The 12,495-nt window shown below is 37.6% G+C and overlaps 1 non-coding gene across 1 annotated transcript; it reads left to right on the plus strand.

Moving 5' to 3' along the window:
- Positions 1 to 11,410: 11,410 nt before the first annotated feature.
- LOC131178135 (small nucleolar RNA R71) lies at positions 11,411 to 11,517 on the plus strand. The gene has a single exon (XR_009147268.1). It is a non-coding gene; the product is annotated as a small nucleolar RNA R71 (small nucleolar RNA).
- The last annotated feature ends 978 nt before the right edge of the window (positions 11,518 to 12,495 follow it).

Genomic DNA, 12,495 nt, shown 5'->3' on the forward strand with positions numbered 1-12,495 from the left:
GGATTACCCAATCAAAATCCACAAAATATCTCAAATATTACATCCCTTACTCCAGAATCAAAGGTAAACTACTCACTATCCATAATGCTTACAAGATATTATGAGTTTAAATGGAAATAAAGCTTCAATCTAAGCTAAGAAACAAGAAACTAAACACTAGAAATGTAGGAAAAATATAAAAAAAGAAAGAAATCTCCAAATCTGATTGGAAATGGTGTGGAAGGTGAATGTGACCCTTCAGCTACTGCCTCTCCTCTTCCTTTCCTTTTTTTGCTCCTTGCCTCCCCCCTTCTAAAATGGGAAATGGGACTATTTATAGCATTTTCTGACATGGAGCCCTAAAATGGTGTGTTCTAGGAAGAATTTTCTGAGGGAATCTTCTGCCAGCTCATTAATGAAACCTTTGTGGGACTGCATAAGTGGACTGCATAAGTTATGCGATCCCTTATCTGATTTTACTGTTCTGGTTCACTTATGCGAAACTGCATGACTTGGCGCATAGGTTATGCACAATTCCGTGAAAGTGCATAAGGGAGGCGTGAATCTGCATAAGCCATGCACTCTCCTTATGCACCATTCGACAGGTATTGGAACAGTGATTTTTCTCCTTATGCAGATCTGCATAGCTTATGCGGCAAGTTATGCGCAATTTGGTCTATGCATATTTCAACTTGAAAACTTGTTTTTGACATCTTTGGCTGTAGAAGTCACTCCTCAATGGCAAAATTTCTTTTCAGTCCTTCAAAAAAGACCATTTTTCCTACAAAACAAAGTAAAAAATACAAATTAATCCAAAATTGACAATTATGAAAAACTAACTAAATAACTAATGAAATTAGCTAAAAGTGACTAATAATCAAATAAAATGGCTATGAAATTATACCTAAATGATTATGCAAAATGTATGCATCAAATACCCCCAAACTCAAGCTTTTACTTGTCCTCAAGCAAACTTTAAAATGTGATGCAAAATTTTTAGGGGTGCCTTATCCAAAGAGTTATGAAAATTACCTATTAAAGTAACTTAACACCCCTTTAGCCATACCAACAATCCATATACCCATCTTTAAAATACAAAGAATCTAGTGCTTATCCAAGCTTTCACCGCTTAGCCATCAAGTCAATTATCATTCAAAATTCCCAAACCAACCAATCAAAAGAGAGAGTCATGCTCAAAAGGAATTCTAGGACAATCAATAGTCAAAGTGTCTCTATATGGAATGATGGAATTGAATGAATGAATGAATAGTTTTCCAATCCCATAGGCAAATTCCCAACTCCTATCTCCACTAATGTAGCAAGTACTATCAAGAGATCAAAGGTCTTTTTAGGGGTGTAATGGGGCCATGGGGTTCAAAATGAGGCTAAGAAGAAGAATGGGTAAAAAGGATTCAAAGCATGAGAATATTTCCAATCTTAACAACATAAGGTACACTTCTTATTTTATTATATTTTTTTCTTTTTCTCTTTTTTTTTTTATTTATATGGGGGAGAGAAATACACAATGAGAATTGTCAAGTGCTAGCATATTTTATAAAACACATAAAAATGGAGGGACATTTTGATACTTTAACTTGTATCTTGCATTTTCTTTTTGATGATTGTCCCTAAAATTGCCACCCCCAAACTCATTTCTTTTAATACTTTGGGTGGATTTCTTTCATTTTGAATGACAATAGTGAAAAGTACATATACTAACACTTTTACAAGATGACAAGCATTTCTTCTCCCTTTTTTTTTTTTATCTAATATTAGAGTATAAAGTGTACCTAATATTCAATTATCCTCATGAAAAGGGTTGGAGTGTTTGGTTCATTGGCTAGGTAGCAATAAGGGTTTCAAGAAAAATTAGGAATAAAAAGGCCCAAAGGGGTTTGCAAGGGTTAATTTTAATTAGGAAAAAGGCCAAAGGTTTAAAATGAGAAGGTTTAAATCAAAGAATGCCTAATCATCTCTCTCTTCAAGTACAAGCTGGTATTTCGCCTTGAAAGGTTTAGAAAACTTGTTCTAGGATTGGTGAGACATCATTTGACTACCTTATATCCAATAACTCCCTCTAAACACCCCAATCTCTAAAGGACTAGTTGGGTGGCTTTTTGGCTAAGAAGATATAGGCAAGGGATAGACACTTTAAAACCTTGCACCTCTTAGGAAACTTTCAATCCGCAAACCCAATTAAAGGTAAGTCAAATCACTCTCATAGGCACATTTTCAATACTCAAGGGATTTGGTAAAAGATTTTAATGCATGATGCATGATTCCTAAAAATGAACAATGCATTAACTAAATGGAGGAAATCTATTTGTATGCAATGTGTACAATTTCTAAGTGATGTATAATGTGTATGTAAATGATGTATAATGTGTGTGTAAATGTGTTATGTATATGTATGTAAGGATGTATATGTAAAATATTTACAATATATGTAAATGGAATGGGATGAGATGCTCTTATACTCAAAATGTGAAAAATGAAGCAAAAATCAAAATGTGCACCCCCAAACTCAAAATTAGACATTGTCCTCAATGTCTCAAGCAGTATATTACCAAAACTCAAGGCAAATAATAATTACCAGGAATTGTGAAAGTTAAGAGCAAAAAGAAAGAGGTACCTGGTATGGAGCAGATGAGAATTCAAGATATAAAGGGATGCATAAAAAGCTGCACAGGTTATGCAGAGTAAAGTGCTGTCCAGAACAAGTGCATAAGTAGGGTGCATAAGCCGTGCGGTTCTGCATGAGTGGCAATAAGGGCTGCACAGGCTATGCAGGACATTTGCATAAGGGGAATACAGCCTGTGCAGTTCTGCATAAGTAGCATAAAGGGCTGCACAGGCTATGCAAAATATTTGCATAAGGGAATTCACAACCTGTGCATTGTATACGAAAGCTGCTGCATGATGATTAGCAAGGAAAAATGTGCAACCACCAGTAGAAGCATGCAAAAATATACAATGTATGGACAATTATGCACAAAAGGGCAATAAAGGCAATGAAAATCAATGAAAAACTAATGTAATGGCCATCCAATAGAACTTTAAGAAAAACAGAATTCAAAACAAACTACAATTGTTTGAACATATTTACAAAGAAAAAGTCCTACAAGTTTGAACAAAAGTAAAACAAAAACTAATCTAGTTCTATTGTTTTGCCCTTGTCCATAGATGTTGCTAAGGGGCTGGTTGCATCTGGCTGCTGTCGAAATGATGGTGCTGGAGGAGGTGATGGAGGTGGAGGTGGCATTCCCAGAAAAATCATGAGTTGCTTCACCATCTCCTTCAATTCTTTCTGCTTGTCCCTGGTTTCCATGACAAGGTCAAATAGTTGATCATGACGATCCTTGAGGGTATCAAGACCAGTGTCAAGCTTCCTATCCACAAAGTATATATCATCACTAAGCCTTTCAAGATAGGTGAATAAGGCTTTGGTGTTGAATGCAGGAGGGGCTGTGGATGAGGAGGGTTCAGCTGTAGGAGGTGTGGTGTCTGGCTCTTTGGGGTGTCCTGTGCAGATTGAGGGGGTGGGGTAGGTTCAGTAGAATGCTGTGGGACTGATGGGAAAGGTTGGGCTTCTGGTTGTGCAATGGGTTCAGTTTCTGTTGCTGGTTGTGCAATGTCAGAATGTGGCAGGTTGAATCCTGTTGTGGATAGGTGTGTAGCATCAAAATATAAGGTGTCTACAAGTGCTGGTATTGGATGCTCTTCAGGATTAAAACCAAAATGCTTGGCTATGACAGTTATGAGCCCACCCAAGATAATGTCACCTATGGATTTAGTGGCAATATGCAACACATGCTCACAAAAGAAATAACCAGGAGAAACCTTGACCTTGTGAAAAGCACACCATAACATGAATAATTCAGATTTCCCCACAGCACCAAAACTAGTCCCTCTGTCCAAAATAGTGCTAGCAATCAGTCTATGAATAAACCTAAGTGCAGGGTCAAGGATTTGAGAGGTTTTTGATCTGCCAGCAGAAAAAGTCTGAGGTTGGTTTGTGATAATTCTCTAAAATTGAGCAGCATTCCAAATACCCTTATTTGCTACCTCTACCCCTGTATATGGCACTCTAAATAGTCCATCAATTGCAAAACCAAGAATGCTATGAAATTGATCCAATGATAACTCTCTATTTTGCCCCAAACATCTAAATTTCATAGTTGGCTTAAAATCTACATCATGCAATTTCAGGGTGGCAGAGAATGAGGAAATAAATTCCAAAACTAAAGCTGGATAAACAATTTCTTGCTTGTACACAAATTCCATCCAACCCATACCATCAAGATAGGCAACCACATTGTCAAATAAACCAAGTGACTGGAGAGAGTCTGCAGAAATATACCTAGTGGGTTGCACCCTCCTTTCTTTAAGTCTCTTAAAGGTTGCCTTGTGAGGTTGTATCCTGAAGGGGCCAGGGTAATTTTGATACCTGGGATGCTACTGATGTTTGCTTTTTGCTGGAAGAGGGTGTGGAGGCTGAAGTTTTTGGATTTTTGGGTGGAGGCTCTAACATTGGGGTGGTGGGTGGTTCTTTGCGTTTTGAGAGAGGAGGTACAGAAGTAATGGGTCGCGTAGATTTCGACCTAATTTTCCGCTTGTAGGTGGCTGTGGAAGGTGGTGGGGGTGTCGCTTGTGGAGGGGAATCGGGGTTGGGAGGTCGCATTGACAATGGTGAAACTTGGAGAGGAGAAGTTTGAGGGGAGTGGGGAGGCGACTCCATTGGTTCCCGATAGTGAGGATGGAGGAGATGAGGGCGGAAATGAAAAATGTAGGGAGAAATTAGGGTTTATGCGGTGAAAATACGAGTAGAGAAGAAGGGGAGAGGAAGAGTTATGCCGGAATAAAGGTCGTGGGAGGGGAATCGGGAAGTGGAGGTGGGAAAAAAAATGCCGAAAACAAATTTTTGATTTGAACAGGGCATGTGTTAAGGCTGCATAAGTGAAAAGTGAGTGTGCATAACTTATGCACTCTCTTATGCATGATTCGGTGGGTGATAAAAAGTGTGAAAAACTGATTATGCAAGAGTGCATAGCTTATGCACTAACTTATGCAAGTTTCGGCTTGTTTTGGATTTCAGAGAAATAAGTCATGCAAAAGTGCATAAGTCATGCACTCTGCTTATGCACTTTTCGGTGGGTTTTGGTTTTCAGAATTTGTGGTTATGCAGAAGTGCATAAGTCATGCACCCTCCTTATGCACCTCTCGGCAAGTTTTGGGTTTTGGGGAGTGTGGTCATGCAGTTGTGCATAAGCTATGCACTCTGCTTATGCACCTCTCGGCAGGTTTTGAAATTTTGGGTTGGTGGTCATGCGGAAGTGCATAAGTCATGCACCCTCCTTATGCAGGTCTCGGCAAGTTTTGAATTTCAGAGTTTGTGGTTATGCAGAAGTGCATAAGTCATGCACTCTGCTTATGCACCTCTCGGCAGGTTTTGAATTTTTGAGAGTGTGATCATGCGAAAGTGCATAAGTCATGCACTCCCCTTATGCAGATTTCGGCAGAGAGAGAAAATGCAGGATTTGAAGTCACGCAAATGTGCATAAGTCATGCACACACTTATGCAAGTTTCGGTAGGTATGAAATTTGACAAAAATGTGGCTATGCAGAGTTGCATAAGCTATGCACTACCTTATGCAGTTGCAACAGAGATGAAAATGGCAAGAATTGTGGTTATGCAGGATTGCATAAGCTATGCAGTTGCTTATGCACAATTCAACAAGATTGAGATTGCAATGGAAAATGGTTTGCAAGTGTGAAAAATACCCTAGAATGAAGAAATATAATTCTATTAAGCATAAATCATGAGAAATTATCTCCAAAAACACATCAATATATACAAAATCCATCAAAATTACATCACACATGCTTGTAAAAGTGAATCCTGCATAAAAGGCATTTGTGAACCATGCCATTTCAACTCAAATTCTGCAAAATCAACCTTTAGCACATTAAGACTCAACAAAATCTGCATAAAGTTGCATTTTTCTACAAATGAGAAATGACTCCTCAAGTTATGCCAAGAAAATGCAGCATGCCCATCTTAAATCTCACAACCCAAATAAGCTCAAAACTACAAAGATGACCCACTTACCACCATATTAATATTAAAAGCACATATACTTAAAAGTTACACACCCAATCTCACCAAGAACATAAGTAATCTGCTGCAGACCCTTCCTTGCTGCAAAATGTCATTTTTTTGCTCTGCATAAACCAGAAAGCAACCCAAGAACATAATTCATCTGCTGCAGACCTTTCCTTGCTGCAGATTTCATTTTTCCTCTCTGCATAAACCAGGTAGCAGACCCTGCACAGGTTATGCAGCAAAAATCAATCAATTTGTAGGAGATTTAAAGAACATAATTTCAGGTTAAGGGTCACTCCCCAGCAGTTCACCAACCTTCCTCCATTTGAAATACATCTACAAGGGACAAGATTCAACAATGTCAAAAATTGAATTTGGGGAGATTTAAGATAAAAACAAAAGCAATGAAAATAAAAGTAAATCAACAAAAAGCAGAATAAAAGAACTTGGGATGCCTCCCAAGAGGGCTAATTTATAGTCCTTAGCTGGACTTTCCATGTATTTCACTCAAAAGAGGTGTGGGATTGGAGAGCTTGTAACAGCTTGCTCCTTTTATTGGGTCTCCAGTTATGTAATGTTTCAATCTATGCCCATTGACCTTAAAATTCCCAGATTTTTCACTCCAAATTTCAATTGCTCCATAAGGGAAAACCTTAGAAACTCTATATGGACCAGTCCACCTTGATTTAAGTTTTCCAGGGAACAATTTCAATCTTGAGTGGAACAACAAAACTGAATCACCTTCTTTGAATTCCTTTTTTCTAAGGTGCTTATCATGCCAAACTTTAGTTCTTTCTTTGTAAATACGGGCACTTTCATAAGCATCCATCCTTAGTTCTTCAAGCTCATTAAGTTGCAATAGTCTCTTTTCACCAGCTTGCTTAAGATCAAAATTCAAGGTCTGAATGGCCCAATATGCTCTATGTTCTAGCTCCACAGGTAAATGATAAGACTTACCATACACCAACCTAAAGGGAGTAGTTCCTATAGGGGTTTTGTAAGCAGTCCTATATGCCCATAAAGCATCATCTAGTTTGATAGACCAATCTTTCCGAGAATTGTTCACTGTTTTCTCCAAGATATGTTTGAGCTCTCTGTTAGAAATTTCAACTTGTCCTGAAGTTTGAGGGTGGTATGGGGTAGCTATCTTGTGCACTACACCATACTTCCTCATTAAGCTCTCAAATTGCTTATTGCAAAAATGGGAACCCCCATCACTAATTACAGCCCTAGGAGCTCCAAATCTACTCAAGACAAATTTCTTCAAGAATTTCACTACAACCTTAGCATCATTAGTTGGAGTTGCAATATCTTCCACCCACTTTGACACATAGTCAACCCCAACTAGAATGTATTTATTACCAAATGAAGGAGGAAATGGCCCTATAAAATCTATTCCCCAAACATCGAATAATTCTACTTCAAGAATATTATTTAGGGGCATTTGATCTCTTTTTGACAAATTTCCACTCTTTTGACATTTATCACATTCCAACACAAATTTCCTCACATACTTAAAAAGATTTGGCCAAAAGAAACCAGCTTGCAAAATTTTACTAGCTGTTTTAGAGATTCCAAAATGTCCTCCATAATCAGAAGCATGGCAATGATGCATAATACTCTGTGTCTCTTCATCAGGAATACATCTCCTTATTAAACCATCACAGCATCTCCTAAAGAGTAAAGGATCATCCCATCTATAAAATTTTGCCTCATGCAAAAACTTTTTCTTTTCTTGCCATGTCATACCTAGAGGTAAAACTCCACAAGATAGATAATTCACCAGGTCTGCATACCAAGGTAATTTAGCAACAAGAGAGAAAAGTTGTTCATCCAAGAAAAACTCATCAATAGGGATTTCATCCATTTCTTCATCATCCAATTTCAACCTACTAAGATTATCAGCTACTACATTTTCAGCTCCCTTCTTATCTCTAATCTCCAAGTCAAACTCTTGTAGCATCATAATCCACCTAATGAGCCTAGGTTTAGCCTCCTTTTTACGGAGCAAATACTTGATGGCTGCATGATCTGAAAATATAACCACCTTTGAGTCAATAATGTAAGGTCTGAACTTTTCCAATGCAAAGATAATTGCTAGAAATTCCTTTTCAGTTGTTGCATAATTTGTTTGAGCCTCATCCAGTGTTCTACTAGCATAATAAATAGCATAAGCCTTTTTGTCCTTTCTTTGACCAAGAACAGCCCCAATTGCATAGTTGCTAGCATCACACATAATTTCAAAAGGTAGGCTCCGATCAGGTGGTTGCATGATTGGTGCAGTGATAAGAGCTTGCTTCAACCTGCAAAAGGCATCCAAACACTCTTGGTCAAATACAAATGGTATGTCATGACTTAACAAATTAGACAAAGGTTTGGCTATTTTAGAAAAATCCTTGATAAAGCGTCTATAGAACCCGGCATGTCCTAGGAAACTTCGAATTCCCTTGACATTGGTAGGAGGAGCCATCTTCTTTATCACTTCAACCTTGGCTTTGTCAACCTCTATTCCTCTGTTAGATACCAAATGTCCAAGCACTATCCCTTCCTGAACCATGAAATGACACTTTTCCCAGTTTAATACTGTGTCAAGATTCAGACATCGCTGCAAAACTTTAGAAAGTTTAGCCAAGCATATGTCAAATGAAGATCCATAAACAGAAAAATCATCCATAAAAACCTCCATTATGTCTTCAATGAAATCTGAGAAGATTGCCATCATGCACCTTTGAAAAGTGGCTAGTGTATTGCACAACCCAAATAGCATCCTCCTATAAGCAAAGGTTCCATATGGACAAGTAAAAGTTGATCATTTGGATGGATAGGGATTTGAAAAAAACCTGAATATCCATCTAAATAGCAAAAATAAGAATGCCTAGCCAGTCTTTCTAACATCTGATCAATGAAGGGAAGTGGAAAATGATATTTTCTAGTGGCTATATTTAATTTTCTGTAATCTATGCACATTCGCCAACTAGTCACTGTTCTGGTGGGAATTAATTCATTATTTTCATTTTTGACCACTGTCATTCCACCCTTTTTTGAGACAACATGTACTGGGCTCACCCAAGTACTGTCTGAGATAGGATATATGATCCCTGCATCAAGCAACTTCAAAATTTCCTTTTTAACAACTTCTTTCATATTTGGGTTCAACCTCCTCTGATGTTCAATAGATGGCTTACAATTTTCTTCCAAACTGATTCTATGCATGCAAAAGTGTGGGCTTATTCCCTTAATGTCATCTATGGTATATCCTAAGACTTTTCTAAATTGTCTCAACACTCTTAACAACTTATCAGCCTCTAAGGTACTTAAATTTGCCTTTACAATTACTGGATAAGTGTTATTGGTGCCAAGAAATTCATACCTGAGCTGAGAAGGAAGTTGCTTAAGTTCTACCTTAGGTGCATCTTCTTCCTTGAATAATGGTTGCTTAGATTCAACTTTTTCCTTTTGTGTGAGTTGAAAAAATGGAGCAGAAATGAATGGTGGACTTCCCTCTAAATGTTGAGCATATGCAGCCACATGAGGGTTGTCATAGTCTATGCCTCCTCCATGAACCAAGCAATTTTCAAGTGGATCTTCTGGATATTTCTTTCTGAAGTGTTCTTCAACCAGCTCATCAATAATATCAACTCTCAAGCAAGTATCAGCTTCAGAATGATGCTTCTTCATAGTGTTATTAATATTGAAGACCAATTGCTCTTCACCAACTCTAAGAGTCAATTTTTCTCCCTTAACATCAATCAATGCTCCTGCTGTAGCTAGAAAGGGTCTTCCCAAGATAATTGGAATATTAGAATCCTCTTCCATGTCCAAGATGACAAAATCAACAGGTATATAGAACTTCCCAACCTTCAGAGGCACATTCTCCAAAATCCCTTCAGGATACTTTATTGATCTGTCAGCTAACTGAAGAGAAATGTGGGTTGGTTTAAGATCTCCCATATTGAGCTTTTATAAATTGAGAGGGGCATAAGGCTAACACTAGCCCCTAAATCACATAAAGCTTTTGTAGAACATGATTCCCCAATTTGGCATGGAATTGAAAAACTCCCTGGGTCCTTGAGCTTTGGAGGAAGTTTCCTTTGGAGGATAGCACTACATTCTTCTGTCAAAGCTACAGTTTCATGATCTTCAAGTTTCCTCTTGTTTGAGAGAATTTCTTTCAAGAATTTTGCATAAGAGGGCATTTGTGAAAGAGCATCAACAAACGGCACATTTATATAAAGCTTCTTCAAAACCTCTAAGAACTTTCCAAATTGCTTGTCAAGCTTGGCTTTGTGAAATCTTTGTGGGAAGGGAAGTTGTGGCTTGTAGGGCTCTGGAGGTATATACTTCTCTTCCTTCTCTTCAATTTTCTCTTTACATTTCTCTGCACTTTCTTTCTCACTTTCTTGTTTTTCATTCTCATTTTCTCTCTTCTCACTATTTTCACTTTCCTCATTTTTTTCACTCTTCTCATTATTTACAACTTTCCCACTTCTTAAAGTAATAGCTTGACACTGCTCTCTTGGGTTTTCTGGTTGACTTGGAAGCTTTCCAAAAGACTTGGTACTTGAGGAAGATGCTTGTTGTGCAATCTGATTTTCCAAAGATTCATTATGTGTTTGCATCTGTTCTAACCTTGCTTTCATCTCTCTCATCTCCTCATCATGCTTAGTTTGGTTAGCAAGAATCTGTTGCAATAAAGCTTCTGTGGTGGAACTTTGTTCTTGCTGTTTTGGTGGAGGATTCATATTTTTCTGCTGAAAATTAGGCAATGGTTGCTTATTTTACTGATATGGAATTCCTTGTTGCTGTTGTGGTTGAAAATTCTGATTTTGGACTTGATTTTGCTAATTTCCCCATGAAAAATTGGGATGATTCCTCCAAGTTGGATTATAAGTCTGAGAGTAAAGATTCCCCATTTGTTTGTTTTCATAATTACCAACATATGCAGCTTGCTCTCCATAGTCTACTCCACAGCTGGTAGTTCCCTCTGCATAAGCAACTTGTTGTGAACTTCCAGATGATGATGATGAACTAACCAACATACTCAAATCTTCCATCTTCTTAGCCAAAACATTTGTAAGTGCATCAAACTTTGCATTAATCATGTTGAATGGATCAAGATCATACATCCCAGCAGCTTGCCTTTTTTGAGTTGGAGCTGGTCCTCTTGGACTACTCCAAAGATGAGTATTCTTTGCAATTTTCTCCAATAGCTCATAAGCTTCATCTTCATGCTTCATAATAAATTCTCCTCCTATTTGAGCATCAATAATCCCTCTGATTGCAGGAGTGACATTGGTGTAAAAATTCTGGTTTATCATCCATTTCGGAATGGCATGATGTGGGCATTGTCTCTCTAATTCCTTCCATCTCATCCATAACTCATAAAGAGTTTCATCTTCTCTTGGTCTGAAAGCTGTCATTTGATTCCTCAATTCTTGAGTTTTTCCAGGTGGAAAATATTGTGCAAGAAATGCATCAGTGAGTTGCTCCCAATTTGTAATGGAGTTATGAGGTAAAGAATCAAGCCAATCCAATGCTCTATCTTTCAAAGAGAATGGAAATAGCTTCAATCTTGCTGCATCATCAGACACTCCAGGTTGTTTTTGCATATCACAAATCATAGCAAACTTCTTCAGATGTGTGTGTGGATTTTCATAAGGATGTCCCCCAAATTGAGAATTTTGAATCATTTGAAGAACTCCAAAATCCATCTTGTAACTATTTGCATCAATCCTTGGTCTTGCTATGCTCTCTCTCAAGTCATCAAAACGAGGAAAAGCATGATCCATCATACTTCCCCTAGGCACGTTAGCATTTACAACCTCTTCACCTTGGGCTGCATTTTCATTGTTTCGATCATTTCCAGCATTACCAACACCAATTCTGATTCTTTCATCAGCCATGTCTGCTTCTAATTTAGTTTCTCTCAAGGCTTCTTTTCTTCTTCTGGTTTCTTTCTTGTTGGCTTTACAGAATTTCTCAATTTCAGGATCAAACAATAAGGATGTGTCACTTGTGCTTCTAGCTCTTCTCATAAAAGATTAAGAGTACCTTAAAAAGAACAAACAAACACAAAATGAAAAGATAACAAAAAATAAAACTATAAACAACTAAAATAATCAAGAATTCAATCTTAAACAAATAATTCCCCGGCAACGGCGCCAAAAACTTGATGTGGCCCAACCGCAAGTGCACGGGTCGTACAAGTAATATAGAAAAGATATCATTCCCACGAGGAGTTGTGTTAATGATTGAATTTTTGATATAAAAGTTCTAACTAATTTGGACTATTTTTGAAATTAAAGTAATAAATTGATGGGTATTGGAGTATGAAATCTATATGTGCAAAATTAATAATCTATCCAACAATGTATTAATTAAACTAAAATTGCATCAAATTGAAATAAGCAAGT

This window comes from Hevea brasiliensis, chromosome 2 (genome assembly GCF_030052815.1).
Source record: "Hevea brasiliensis isolate MT/VB/25A 57/8 chromosome 2, ASM3005281v1, whole genome shotgun sequence".
Classification (NCBI taxonomy): Eukaryota; Viridiplantae; Streptophyta; class Magnoliopsida; order Malpighiales; family Euphorbiaceae; genus Hevea; species Hevea brasiliensis.